The sequence below is a fragment of the Phocoena sinus genome, chromosome 8, assembly GCF_008692025.1.
Source record: "Phocoena sinus isolate mPhoSin1 chromosome 8, mPhoSin1.pri, whole genome shotgun sequence".
NCBI lineage: Eukaryota > Metazoa > Chordata > Mammalia > Artiodactyla > Phocoenidae > Phocoena > Phocoena sinus.
This window is the reverse complement of record NC_045770.1, coordinates 95,201,251-95,214,860: the sequence shown is the minus strand read 5'-3', so window position 1 is coordinate 95,214,860 and position 13,610 is coordinate 95,201,251. Positions and strand designations below refer to the sequence as shown.

The 13,610-nt window shown below is 54.0% G+C and overlaps 1 protein-coding gene across 12 annotated transcripts in view; it reads right to left on the bottom strand.

Moving 5' to 3' along the window:
• The window catches only part of TSPAN18 (tetraspanin 18), a 194,436-nt gene that overhangs the window by 36,718 nt on the left and 144,108 nt on the right, over positions 1-13,610 (bottom strand). For 9 of the 12 annotated variants that reach the window (XM_032639450.1, XM_032639441.1, XM_032639449.1 and 6 more), the window contains one exon: positions 1,786-1,864. The gene's annotated coding sequence lies outside the window, so the exon portion shown is untranslated. Of the gene's footprint in view, positions 1-1,785; positions 1,865-10,144; positions 10,322-13,610 lie in introns of all 12 variants that reach the window. The other 3 variants (XM_032639444.1, XM_032639452.1, XM_032639447.1) reach the window with 1 other exon arrangement.

Sequence of the window (13,610 nt, the reverse complement as noted above, 5' to 3'; positions counted from 1 at the left end):
CTGCTCAGGAAATCAGAGGACTGAGGATTAAATGATAAATAACGTATGTAGGGCTTCTCACGCCAGGCCTGACACACGGCGGTTCCTCCCCTTCCCTCCTTGCCCTGCTCTCTCAGACCCTGAGAGGGAAGGACTCTGACCCGGAGGATTTCTGCTCAGGGAGGAGGAGTGTGGTCAGTGGTTTTCATACTGGGTTCCCCGAGGCTAGCAATCTCCTAAAGTCATTTTCAGGATTTCAAGTAACACCTCACAAATCATCACCTCCGCAATGCCTGGCTCAAGGGGCAAGTGTCTTGGGTTTTGGAGCCATTAAACCACTCCAGGGTGGGAACCCTATTTGTCATGTTGTTCAGAAGCTCTAACTTCTAGGTATGTGTGACTCGGCAGTACATGAACTAGGGAGAAAGGTATACTTCATAAATGATGACTTGGTAAAAGGCAGTGCTGTTTGACCAATAAGACCCTTTAAATCTTGAGGCCCAGAGAGAGGAAATGCAGGAGTCAGCATCACAGGCAAACTTGCCCTCGTGTGAATTCAAATCCCACAGGCGCAGGGAAAGCATGCTGGGAAAGCAGTTCAGGTGCTGTGGGTCCAGCTGCCCTTCCATGTGGGCGCCTGCCCCAGGGTGAGCCTGGGTGGGAGCAGTGGACTTGCTGCCATGGCTCTCATGGTCTTGAGACACCTGTGCCCTTCACAGCAACCACTCCCCGCGCCCCCCCCCCGCCCCCCGCCCCGCCCCGCCCCTGGCCTCTGAGGGTTGGTGCTTACAGATGGGTGCTTTATCATTCAATGTGACCCCCGGATGCCACTGACTGTTTCATGTATAACAAAGCCAGGTGTTTAAGGGCTTTAAGGGGAACTTTTACGTGACACTACTGTTTCTGTAAGCACTGATTTAGAATCCAGCCCTTGTATAACTTATGTCACCAGCATTTCAATAAAAGAAGTTCTTGGCCATGAAAAGGTAGAGCAGCACTGATCTGGCCCAACACCCTCACCATGGAAATGGGAAAACCAAGGCTGTGAAAGGGAAGGGGAGAGTGGCCAAGTTACAAAACCAATTAGTGAGGGATCTGGGCCTGGAGCCCTGTTTCTTGAAGCCCAGGCCATTGCCCGGTAGCTACTCTCCACACTCAATATTTTACTTATTTATTTTGGTAGCACACACCTTCCCTTGTTAGAATGTATGCTTAGAAAGGCATGGACTTGCGCTTCCCTGGTGGCGCAGTGGTTGAGAGTACGCCTGACGATGCAGGGGACGTGGGTTCGTGCCCCGGTCCGGGAAGATCCCACATGCCGCGGAGCGGCTGGGCCCATAAGCCATGGCCGCTGAGCCTGCGCGTCCGGAGCCTGTGCTCCGCAACGGGAGAGGCCACAACAGCGCGAGGCCCACGTACCGCAAAAAAAAAAAAAACAAAAAAAAGAAAGGCATGGACTTGCTTTGTTCACTGCCATATTCTTAGTGTCTAGAGCAGTGCCTGGCACATGTGGGTCCTCAATTCCTATGTCTGAATGAATGAATAAATGCAGGAAGAGTGGGAAAAGAGAAAACAGACACAGAACAGTAGAGACTCAGCAAATCAGAGAAACAGACAAAGTCAGAAAGAGAGGGAAAGATGGAGAAAGACTGAAGGAGAGAGACAGGGAAAGAGACAGAAGAAGAGATACGGGAAGGGACAGACAGACAGACTGAGAAAGGTCTGCTGGGGAGATAGGACGGTATCAGGGGTTGGCACAGGGGTGCACAGGGACGGGGAAGGGGGGAGCAATTGCTGACTTGTCACCTGGGCAGTTCTGATGTCAGCGGGACAGTCTCTTGGTCAGAGGGGTTCCTGTATATTTCCGTTATTGGCCCAGCTTGTCCTGTAAGAGAGAATATTCAATTATTCTAGGAAGCCTATAAGGAGCAACCCCATTCAAGAAGCTGCTTGTGGGGCTTCCCTGGTGGCGCAGTGGTTGAGAGTCCGCCTGCCGATGCAGGGGATGCGGGTTCGTGCCCTGGTCCGGGAAGATCCCACATGCCGCGGAGCGGCTGGGCCCATAAGCCATGGCCGCTGAGCCTGCGCGTCCGGAACCTGTGCTCCGCGGTGGGAGAGGCTGCAACGGTGAGAGGCCCGCGTACCGCAAAAAAAAAAAAAGAAGCTGCTTATGAACACCCGACCCCACTTCGGACACGCACGTTCTGGGCCAGTGCCTTGCTGATCTGGGCCCGTCAGCGCTAATGAAAAGCTCTCAGCACCTGGGGCACTCCTGCTGGGGAGGCCCGCACCCCATGCCCGCCTTCTGCCCAGATGGCAGCTCCCGGGTGCCCTTGCTGGGGCCGCATGGGGAACCACATCTTCAAGAGACTTGTGGTTTCTGGCACGGGCTTCAGCTCTGCTGACACGCTACTGCATGTGGCTGATGAACGGGGAGAAGAGGGTGGGTGTGGTGGCCCGTACAACTGGATGCCCCCTGGTTGCCCCCTGGATGCCCCCTGGGCATCTGCACTGATGCCTCAGAAGAGAGAGTGCTGGCAGAGCGCCGTAAATCAAACACCCTCCCCGGAAACTCTGACTCCCAGGGGAGAGAAATTTGATGCTGGAAAGGGTGCCTTAGGCTTTGCATAAGGATTTGCCAGAAGGCTCCTTTCCTCATTTCCACTGCCAGCTCCCAGCAGTGGGAATGGGGGTGTGATTTCAGCAGTCAAACGGGCCCAGATGGAGACTCCTGTTCTGTCACATGTGTGGGGAATTCCATAGCCGGCTGCTGCTCAAACACTGAGCTAGAGGACATTTCCAGGGAAAATCTGAGGTCTGGGGGAGCTTGGGCTGCAGTGGGCCTTCCCATGGGCAGGAAGGGGGAATTTCTGCGTCTTGGGTACCTGTTCAGATTTCTTCCCATTCTCATCAGTGGTGGGGAAGAGGGGCGGTAGGTGAAAGATTCCTCTCCCTCCCTCCCTCCATCCCTCCATCCTTCCCTCCATCCCTCCATCCATCCCTCCCTCCATCCATCCATCCACCCATCTGCTCAGCAACTCCTACTTTGCGCTGGGTGCTGTGTTAGGAAATGGAGATACAAAGAAGCACGAACTCAACACTTGGGTGGCAGTGGGGGTAGGAGATTGGGGGAGGCAAGGGAAGGGATGATAATAGGGCTGGGGGCCCACAGGCAGGAGGACAAACTCTCCACTGGCGTAACTCCACTGGCGTAACTCCACTGGGGGCAGTTAGGGAGTTTTCACCGGGAAAGGGACAGTGCAGGGGAGTAAGTTTTGAGGCAGTGTAGAGGTGGGGATGGGCAGAGGTGGGGAAAGGCAGGAGAAGGGGCCCTCCTGAGAGCTCTCTGAGGCTCCAGGAACTGGTACCCCACTCCTGTTTAGCCTAAACATACACACGTGGCAAGTTCTTCAGCTGCCTGCCTCGGTGTCTGCTGTATGGCTTTGGGCTATATGCTTACATGCATGAGCTCATTAAATGCCAAGAACAACCCTAGGAAGTAGATATCATACCATCACCTCCATTTTACAATGAGGAAACCGAGACCTGGAGAAGGAAGTGACTTGCCCTTCATCACACAGCTAGTAAGTGATGGACCAAGAATCCACACCCAGCAGTCAGAATCAAAGCCAGCTTTCATGGAAAGGGCTGCCTTCACTCACATCATTATGGTGAATCCTCAAGACAGATCTACAAGGTGGACTATTGCCCCATTTTATGGAAGGAAACTGAGGCTTAACTGTGGCAAAGCTGTTGCATCCTCTTGAGATTCGAGGCTCTTTCTAAAACTCCAGGCGAGATGTTAGAAAAACTGTGTTGGGGGCCAGGAGTGGGGAAGAGGGCAGAAGCCCAGCCCCATCTGAACAGTGACAGATCCCCTGAAATTGACCCCGGGGGTGTGGGGAAGGGAGGACACTGTCACTACCAGGCAGGACACTGCCACCTGGGTGGGCATCTCGGGGGGAGAAGCCCCCGGGGTCTAGGCAAGGCCCAAGGAGCTCTGGGCTGGAACTCTATCCAGGGATGGCTCACAGGGCAAGATGAAGCCAACTCAGGGTCCTTCCTAGAGCTCGGGTTTCTGTGGCCTAAGGAATGGAAGCCCCAGTGTCTAGTTCAGGAGATGCACCCCAGCCCCAGGGTTCAGGGAAGCAGGGAGGGGGTCATAGTTTTCTCTTACCCCCGTTCTTCCCCTGCCCCGTCCCAGCCCTGGTGCCCCAAAAGCACCATCCTCTGCCCAGCATCTCAGGCTGGTGGTCACCTTGAGTGTGACACAAACCACCTTCCTCTGGACACTGAGGCTGGGATGAGATGCCTAGGTGATGCAGAAGGCTTACCCGGGGGCGGGGAGGAGGTGCTGAGCTCCGTGTGAATCTCCAGCGTCTCCTCACCTCCTCTTCACCAGGATGCCCCCTCCCTGATTGTTTTCTCACCCAGTGAAGATCTGTACTAAGGGGAAGCTGGGAAAGGATGGCCTGGGAGATGCCTGCCTGCTCAGCCATCACCACTGCTTCTGCACAGCCTGGGACGGCACCTGTCTTGGCCAGCACCCTGGAGACCTTCAGAAAGTCACTACTCTCCCTGAGAAGCTAGGTGCTCCTATGAAAACTGTGATTCTCAGTTCTGAAGCCAAAGGTGGTTGTAAGAATTCATGAAGTGAAGCGATATGATGTGAAAACTCTTGGAAAACACTTGGAAACACTGTTCCCGTGGGGATTTATTATTATCAGCATCCTCATATATTGAAACTAGGTGGATGCCCAAACCATGTTCACTGGTTATCAGTGGAGGTGGGCGTGGGGCAGACCATGGACGTCTGGCTTGGTCAGGATGGATATAAATATCTTTCCTTTAAATGGCCCCAAAGTCAAATTAGTTGCTCCAATTTTGTGATAATTGAGCCTAATAATAACTAGTAGTATTGAGCATTTACCATGTACCAGACTCTGCTAAGCATTTCTCCTGCATCCTCTTATTTAATCTTCACCTAGGAGGTAGGTATCATTATTATCCCATTTTACAGATGAGGAAACTGAGGCTCAGTGAATATAATTAACTGGCCTGGATTCATTCATATGGTTAGTAAGACCACCTGGCCATGAATCAGGCCTAAGTCTGCTAGACTCCAAACCAGAGCACCTGATAAGACATTGATCCGTGGACATGGCACAAGAGAGAGGACGCCAGAAAGAGGGGGTGCTATGCCCCAGTCTCCAAAGTTTCCAACCCAGTGCTGCTCTGCCCTGAATCAGGCGACCAGGCAGTGTCCCAGCGAGCTGGCTAGCATCCTCCCCCATGCCAGCTGGAGGCCTTTGGGGGATGACCCCATCCTGCCATCCCTTGACAGATGGGAGCCCTGAGGCCCAGAGAGGGGCAGAGACGGTGTGAGGTCACGCAGCACTGCTGTATTTTCCTCTGCAGGCCCCTGCCTGGGCCAGACAGCTTTATTAATCTTGTCAATCCCACTGCCCCAGATGGCGGCTCAGTCCCATCTGCATTGAGCAGGCCCAGGAGGGGTTCTCTGATTAAGAAGAACAGCTCAGTTCGTAAATCACTCCTTTTACTTTCACTGCCCCCAGGCCCCAGGCATGCTTTCTGGAGAGAGAGAAAAGAAGGCAGGTGGACAGGGGCGATGGAGAAGCCCTCATCGGAGGAAGCAAATGTAGATCTGGGCTGGAGGGAGCCGAGAAACGTCTTGTCAGCACTCTGGCCAGGTGAGGGCGCTGTGGTGCAGGGAAGAGCCTCAGGGGGTCCCAGGGGAGCGGCCTCACCTGGGTCCCAACCAGTACCGGCTCTGCCCCCAACAAGCTGTAAGACGTGGGCCAGCTTCCTCACCACCTGAGCCTCCATCTCTCCATCTGTGAGATGGACATTCTCAGATCTAACTCCCAGGGTCACTGCGTGGATGGAGAGATGGTGTAGGAAAAAGCACTTGAGCGGCTGTACGTCCAGTTCCTTCCTTCCTGTGCACGCCAGGCACCTGCTAGTGCCAGCACTGGGCTGGGTCCAAGGCACGGAGACCAGCGGCTTCCCTCCCTCAAGGACTCACTAGAGCCTACGGAAAATTAATAACCCGGTACTCAAAGAGGAGTGTGAACAGCCACCTCAACCAAGGGTGTGCCGGGCAGGAAGGGAAACAAGTGCTGACTGCCTGGTGGGGCTGCAGGCGGAGCCTAGAAGCTGGGGGGCTTGTGTGTGGAGGACAGGGCAGGGACCGACATTTATTGAGCCTCAGTGAATACTGCAAGCCATTGTGTTATGGGCATTTACCTATAATGATCCTCCAAAGAGATCTGCAAATTATCAATAGATAAATAACCATCGTTCCCTTTTACAGAAGAGGAAACTAAGTCTCCAAGGGGCTAGAAAGGCCCCAGAGCCAGAACTGACCCAGGTTTGCCTGACTCGAAGATGCAAGTGTTCCTTCGTCAGGACTTGGGGCTGAGGCTTGTCAGAATAACGAGGATTCTTGTCATCAGGTTCCAAGCTGGGGGGAGGGGGGAGAACTTATTTGCTAGCTGGCGGCGCCTGCTGGGCCTCATCCCAAGATACACGGTCTCATAAACAAGCAATTGGCCCGAAATCCTGGCGTGCCTGGTGATAGCACGGACACGGGGACATGGACACAGCTGATGGGGGATAACATCTAATTAGGCTCCTGGGGGCAGAGCCTGTGGTGGATGTAGCGGATCCTAAGTGACAGCCTTCCCCGGCCTCCACACTGGAAGCAGAGTGGCTGCAGCGTCTGGGAAAGCACAGTCTGTAGTCTGTGAGCAGAACCAGGTCTGGGCACTGCGTGTTCCTGCCGCAAGCCCTCTCCTCTGCCGTCAGAGAATCTTCAAAGAAGGAAGGAAGCCTTAGTGAGGGCTGACTCCAACTCTCTTTTTTCACACTGGGGGATGCTGAGGGCCAGAGAGTGGAAGGGTCTGGCCCAAAGTCACACAGCAGCGCCAGAACCAGGAACTCCTGATTTTAAGCCCACTGCTCTTCCCACCACTCAAGGCAGCCCACTAAGACAAACATCTTAATTTATTTTGACTTCTGAAAGCATTTTACACACATTATTTTATCGAATCCTCCCAACCACCCCAGGAGATAGGCACTCTTGTTTTATACATGAGGAAACTGAGGCTCAGAGAGATGAAATCCCTGGCCCAAGGTTGGAGAAATTGCTGGGACAAAGCAGGGTTCCCATCCTTCTGCCCTGGCCGTCCTCCAGAGGTGTGGCCTGGGGACTCTGGGCTGCTGGTCCCCAGAGTGACCCTTGCCACAATCCTTGCCCCCTGCCCCATGGACCTGGACTGGACTCAAGCCACAGAAGGCGCTCATCCCCAACACTTCCTGGGATGGGTCCATGGCTCCATCCTCCTGCCTTTGCACTGAGATGGCCCATTTGCAAAGGCCTCTGGGAAGGCTCTGCACCTTCCACCAAAAGCTGGTGGGCAACCTGGCTGCTTCCATGGGATCCAGAGAGTGTCCACCCCACGGCCTCTCTGGATCAGCAAAGAACAAGCTCCCTCCCAGCCAACCGTTATTCTGTGGCAATTTATATCAGAAAACACTTCATTTTTATGTTCTTTCATTCATTCCCCATTTAGTGAGCACCCTTGGCCTCTGGGGGGGAACCCACAGCCCTGGGGGACCTGGGTCTGGGGGATCTGCCAGTAGACTGTCTCTGCAGCTCCTCCTGTGCTAGGAAGTGTCACTGTGTCCCCAGCCTCCCGGCAGCCCTCTCCCCGCCCAGCCTGGCACAGGAAGCGGTGACTTCCGGCAACACCTCTGCTTCACCTGGCTGAGTCTGTCTCATTATTCTCCAGGGTGCCTCCTGGAAGCTTTTTAGTCTTTATGCTAACCAGAGCCTGCAGCTACTTATCTCTTACTGTATACCTGGCCTTGAACTATCGGCATACAGACCTCACAAGAATCCTAGGAGGTGGGTCTGCTCCCCACTGACCTGTGATTGAACCAGGCTCAGAGACGATGAGCAGCCTGCCTCAGGGCACTCAGCCAGGCTGCAGGGGTCCCCTGGCCTGATCCCAGAGCTGAGCTCTTAGCAAGGGTCTCTCACTTTTCCCCCAACCCTACATAAAATAAAATACATAGGATTAAACCAATTATATTAAAATATGGTTTTTTTGTTGTTGTTGTTGTTGTTTTTTTTTTTTGCAGTTCGCGGGCCTCTCACTATTGTGGCCTCTCCCATTGCGGAGCACAGGCTCCGGACGCGCAGGCTCAGCGGCCATGGCTCACGGGCGCAGCCGCTCCGCGGCATGTGGGATCTTCCCGGACCGGGGCACGAACCCGTGTCCTCTGCATTGGCAGGTGGACTCTCAACCAGTGCACCACCAGGGAAGCCCTAAAATATGGTTATGAGAATATTTTAAAAACATTTGTAATATGCAAATACTTCTTTATCAACCCATTACATTCAAGATCCAGTGATAGGTTCGATAACTATTGAAATCTGCAACAGTTTTGGGGTGATATGAAAGTATCTGCTTCTATATATTGATGGCAACATTACAAGTACAGCTGATGGAGCTATGGCTTGTTGCCTGTGATCATAGTTGGAGGAAATGCTCAATTTCATTTAGATGTTAGTGAAAGCAAAGACATAATCTTCTCCCCCAAGTTCACCAATTCCTCGAGTTCCATGTCATCCACGGAGCCTGGGATAGGCACTCCTGCCTTAGACATAGCTCATCCCTGACAGTAACGCCCCACCCCACTTGTGGCTCATCAATCCAGTTTGTCACTCACAATCTCCATCCCTCCCCAGACAGAGGATGCCCTTTCCTCTCAGCCCCCACCCCCAGCAGAGGGGCAGAAAGTTTACAGCAGGAGCAAAGGAGACCATAGGGGCAGGGAAGAGGAGGGGTATCAGAACCCTAAACTGACCATAGCCACACGTGGCCACCTTCCTGCCCAGGGCAGGAATAGGCAGCTTGGGTGGAGGTGGAGGCCAGGGAGCTAGCCAGTCTGAGAAGCCCCTGGGGAGTTTGTTCAGCCCTCGAACTTCCAGGTTCCAGCCCTGAGATTTGGATTCTGTGGGCTCAAGGAGAGGCCTACCGGTCGGTCTTCCCTTCTGATCCATCCCTGGGGGGGTGGGGGGGGGGAGTCTACACTGTCAGGTTCAAAGACCTCAAGGTGAGAACCCCCCTGAGGTCTATCTGGAAGGCCAGGGCTTCAAGCAGGCTGAAAATCATGCTCCCCAAATCTAGGAGGGTAACCCTGGAACCAGCCAATGGCTGTCTGCCAGTCAGATGCCCAGCGCCCCTCCCCCATGGAACCAGCCAATGGCTGTCCGCCAGTCAGATGCCCAGCGCCCCTCCCCCATGGAACCAGCCAATGGCTGTCCGCCAGTCAGATGCCCAGCGCCCCTCCCCCATCACCCCGGGCAGCAGCCAGAGCCCAGGTTCTCCGACGTGACCCAGCCTCCAGCACGTGGCTCAGGGCCTCCTCCCAGCCTCCCCATCTTCTGCCTTCCCTCCAAGGGAAGAAAACTGAACGATGATTCCACGCCACTGGCCTCCTGCTGGGACCAGCCAGCACGTGTCTGGATTGTCTGCAGTGGAGATTTTAATTCCCTGGAAATCCTCCTGCCTCTGGAGAGAGCCTGGGGCTGGGGAGAGAGAGGCAGCAGTCTTTTCTGTTTCCCCCAGGGGTTTGAGATAGAATAAAATATAGGAAAGGAGGTGCTTTGTGAACTAAAGAGCAGAGTCCAGGTGGAGATCAGAAGAAACTTGCAGGACTGGCCTCATCCCCTCGGGCTTACTTCCTAAGGGGGCACTCACAGGATGAAGTGGAGGGGGGAGCAGGCCATCCTTATGGTTTGCTGGTGCATCTGTGCTGGCCGGAAAGGGAGACTGCCCGAGAAAGTGACTCAGAGTCACCCTCATCCTGCAGCCAAGGAGACTGGCGTCCAGAGGGGAAGGGACTTGCAGCAGAGCCAAGGACACACAGCAGAGTCAGGGCTGGACGGCACAGTCCAGACTCCTAGCCTGGGTGCCCCCTGCCACACCTGAGGGCCGGCCTCAAAACGCATCCCAGGCGACGCCAGGCCCCTGGGAAAGGTGAGTGTGGAGTCAGCGGCCGCAGCCACTGTATACTCACACCGGGATTGGAGGGGACAGGGCCAGGGAACACTGGATGTACCCTCAGCACTTACCATTGCTGGCAGACCTTCTCCACCAGATATAAGCCTTTGGTGGCCAGGGCTGTGTCTCCCACTTCCTCTGAGTCCCCTCAGGGCACACAGGGGGTACTGGATGAAATATTATCAGTATAATAACTGCTACTGCTTTGCGTGGGCCAGGAGCCGTGCTGAGCACTGTTCCAACATCACCTGAAATGGGTGAATTATCCCCAAGTTACCCAGGAGTACACGGGGGCCCAGGGAAGGTGAGCAAGTTTCCCACAGTGGCCCAGCTGGTGAGAGCAGAACTGGGGTTCAGAACCCAATCCAGACAACAGGCCCACAAGACGGAAGCAGGTGAAGAGAACAGGCTGGCAGGCACGAGTCCTGGATTCAAGTCCAGACTCTTGAAAACCGGGGAGAAGCCTGCCCTTTCTCTGACCCTCGAGACCTCTGGCTCTTTCCCACGGTGACTGCATCTATAAGCCCCGGTTGGGAAGCAGAAGCCCCCAGCCCTCCCTTCCACTCGCTCTTGCTTCCCACGGTTCATCCTTCTTAGGACTGGAGCAGCAGGAGACCCTTTGAAAGACTTGGTAATCCATCCCAAAATATGCAGGGCTGTTGCTGGGGCAACCTGGCTGCCACACAGCCCAATTTAAATATTTAATGGTTTCGCGGGTATTAAGGGGCCCTGGGAACTGGGCGGGAAAGGGCACGGGTCTGAACCGGGGTAAGGGGGCGGGAAGCCCGGGCAGCTCCTGCCAGAGCAGCCCCCTCCCCCATGAGCCCCATCAGAGAAGGGTGCCTAGGGCTCCTGGCTTCTGTTGCTGTGCTTAGTGTCTGAAAGGATAAAAACAGGAACCCAGGCAGTGGGTGAGACACGGAATTCCACTGCGGGGGTGTTGGGAGGGGAGAGGGTCCAGGGGAACCTCTGTTGCAGGTGGACTATTTTTAAGTGCCCACAGTGCGGTGGACACTATGCTAAGGTCTCACATTCTCTCCTTTGAGCCTCACTATAATCCTATGGGGCAGGCATACTATTGTTCCCAATTAACAGCTGAGAACCGGGATCAGAGAGGTGAAGCCACTCGCCCAAGGCCACACAGCTGCTGAGTGGCAAACTTGAACCCAAGGCCGGGTGGCTCCACAGCCAGTGCTCTTTTAGCTACATCTATCAGGAGGCAGGCCAGAAACATCGCTGCTAGCTAACACCTGTAACAGCGGTCATGTATGAAGTCCTTTCTAAGGGCCGGGCACTGTGCTAAGGGCTTTACAGGCTCTAATTCTCTTAATCTTCAGCACTACCCTGTGAGGGAGGCGCCCCCATTTTACAGATGTGGAAACTGAGGCCTCGAGAAGGGAAGTCAGACACCAAGATCACAGGGAAGTGGGGAAGCCTGTATTCCAGCCTCGGCAGGACACTCCAGAGCGGGTATTCTTCATCTAGTTCTTAGCCCAAATTTAGAAAGTTGCATAACAAAAACAACAACAAATAAATAAAGATCAAATTTAAAATCCTTTTTCACCCTGGTGCTTTGTCCTCATCCTCCCAAGATGGATAGGGCGGCAAAAGGAAATCCTTCCAACTACTTAGTAATAAAGATGAGTCGCTCTGAGGTTTTTTGGCTTCAGCCACTTGCTCTACACACAAGACACGGGCACATGGACAACAATGTAGACACAGCCTTGCAGACACACAGACACATGCATAGACAAACTCAGACACTCGTACAGACATCCAGACAGATATAGGTACACACATAGGTACTTACACAGGCACACACACACACACGCGCGGATGTGGCCTCCGGTCGCTTTCTGCCTGATGGAACTGACTACAGTGTCAGGAGAGAGATAGAAAAGACATCCAAAGTCATTTGGCCAATGCCTCTGCCAACCTCAAGACTATTTGAAACGGCCGAACTGATCTGATCTTATTCTCAAAGATCTTCAGGAAGGAGGACGATCCCCATTCTGATGTCTCCTCCTGAAGTAGGGAAGTTCTTCCTGGCATCTAACCAAATTCCCTCCTGCTTTACATTAATCACAATGCAACTCCTGACATCAGTACTCTGCTTTACAGCTCCCAGAGCACTCCTGTTTCTGTGCTCTTGCTCGATCCTCATAGCCATCCAGCAAGGCGAGCAGAGCAGAGATGACTAGATAGTATTTTACGGGGAGTAGGGCCCAGAGAAGTTAAGGAGCTTGCCTGAGATGACACAGCTCCCATTGGAGCTGGGCTTCAACCCAGGTATATGCTGCTGATTTCACGGCTCCTCGAACTACACCAGGTGCTATCAGTGTCCCATGGATTTCACTTTGTCTTCTCCTGTCTGCAGTGAGCCTCCTTGGATCTCAGCCTGTCAGTGTTCAGCGGGGGGAGGGCACTGACCCTGGCTCACATCCCTCCTGCCTGAGTGATACCCTGGTGCAGCATGGGGGATGGGGGCGTCTCAGAGCTGGGTGATCCCGGAGTTCCCCCACGCAGAGGCAACCACATCCTCCCCCCCCAGAAAGGAGTTTTCCTGTGCTGAGAGCAGGCTGGTGAGGCTGTCCTCTCCTTCTCAGAGCATCCTCCACCCCATGGCAGGCTCCCTCGATTCGCCAGGGACCAGGAACTGTCCCCAGAGCAGAACCAAGCCACGCCCCGAGCCTTACGCCCACAGGGCGCACTGCCCCACTTACATTTGCTTGGTAGTAAATATTAGAGACACTGGGTCTTCCCAGGGCAACTGCAATTCATTCTAGTCACCTGGCCCGAATTAGGGAGGCCACAACTCCTTGCCATAAACGGAATGCCGACAGGTATTTGGAGCTCGAGGAAAAACAATGGAAAAGCAGAGAGACCATGACTGAGAGTCCTGCCTGGCTTGAGAAGATCCTGAGAGGAAATGAATCAAAAGGAAGATCTGGGGCCGGGGCCTGAGTAGACGAACAGGCAGGAGTCAGAGAGACCTGTTTTCTTTCCTCCCCATAAAATATCATCCCAGCTGCTCCTAGGAGCCCTAAAGAAAGGTGTGGGCAGGGGTGGGGGTAGGGAAAGGGCTGGGCTTAGACAGACACAGGAACCGGGCTCAGACAAAGGGAGTGCTTCATCCTTCCACAGAAGCCTGTTCACCAGCGCCACCAAACATCGGTGATTTACAGGCCAGGAAGGATGCTGGCAGTCCCACCAGGAAGCCGCAGGGATAAGCAAGTATTTGGATCTTACAGGGCCCCAGGAGAGAATTTCTATTTCCTCCTGACAAAATAATAACTAATAATAAAAAATAAAACTTCTCCAGGCCTTGGTTTCTCCATCTGTAGAATGGGGCAGAAAGCCCCACCTTGTTCATCTAATGGGCCGGTAGTGTCTGGGCAGCCCTGGGCAGCCTGCCTGCTGCAGGCTTGGCCCCTCTCTGAGGCTCTAGTGGATGACAGATGACTCATGCAGAGCACGTTACAAGCCGAGGATGTGCCCTTGGATTGCTGTGCCTGGAAGGCCTCTTCTCTTCTCTGC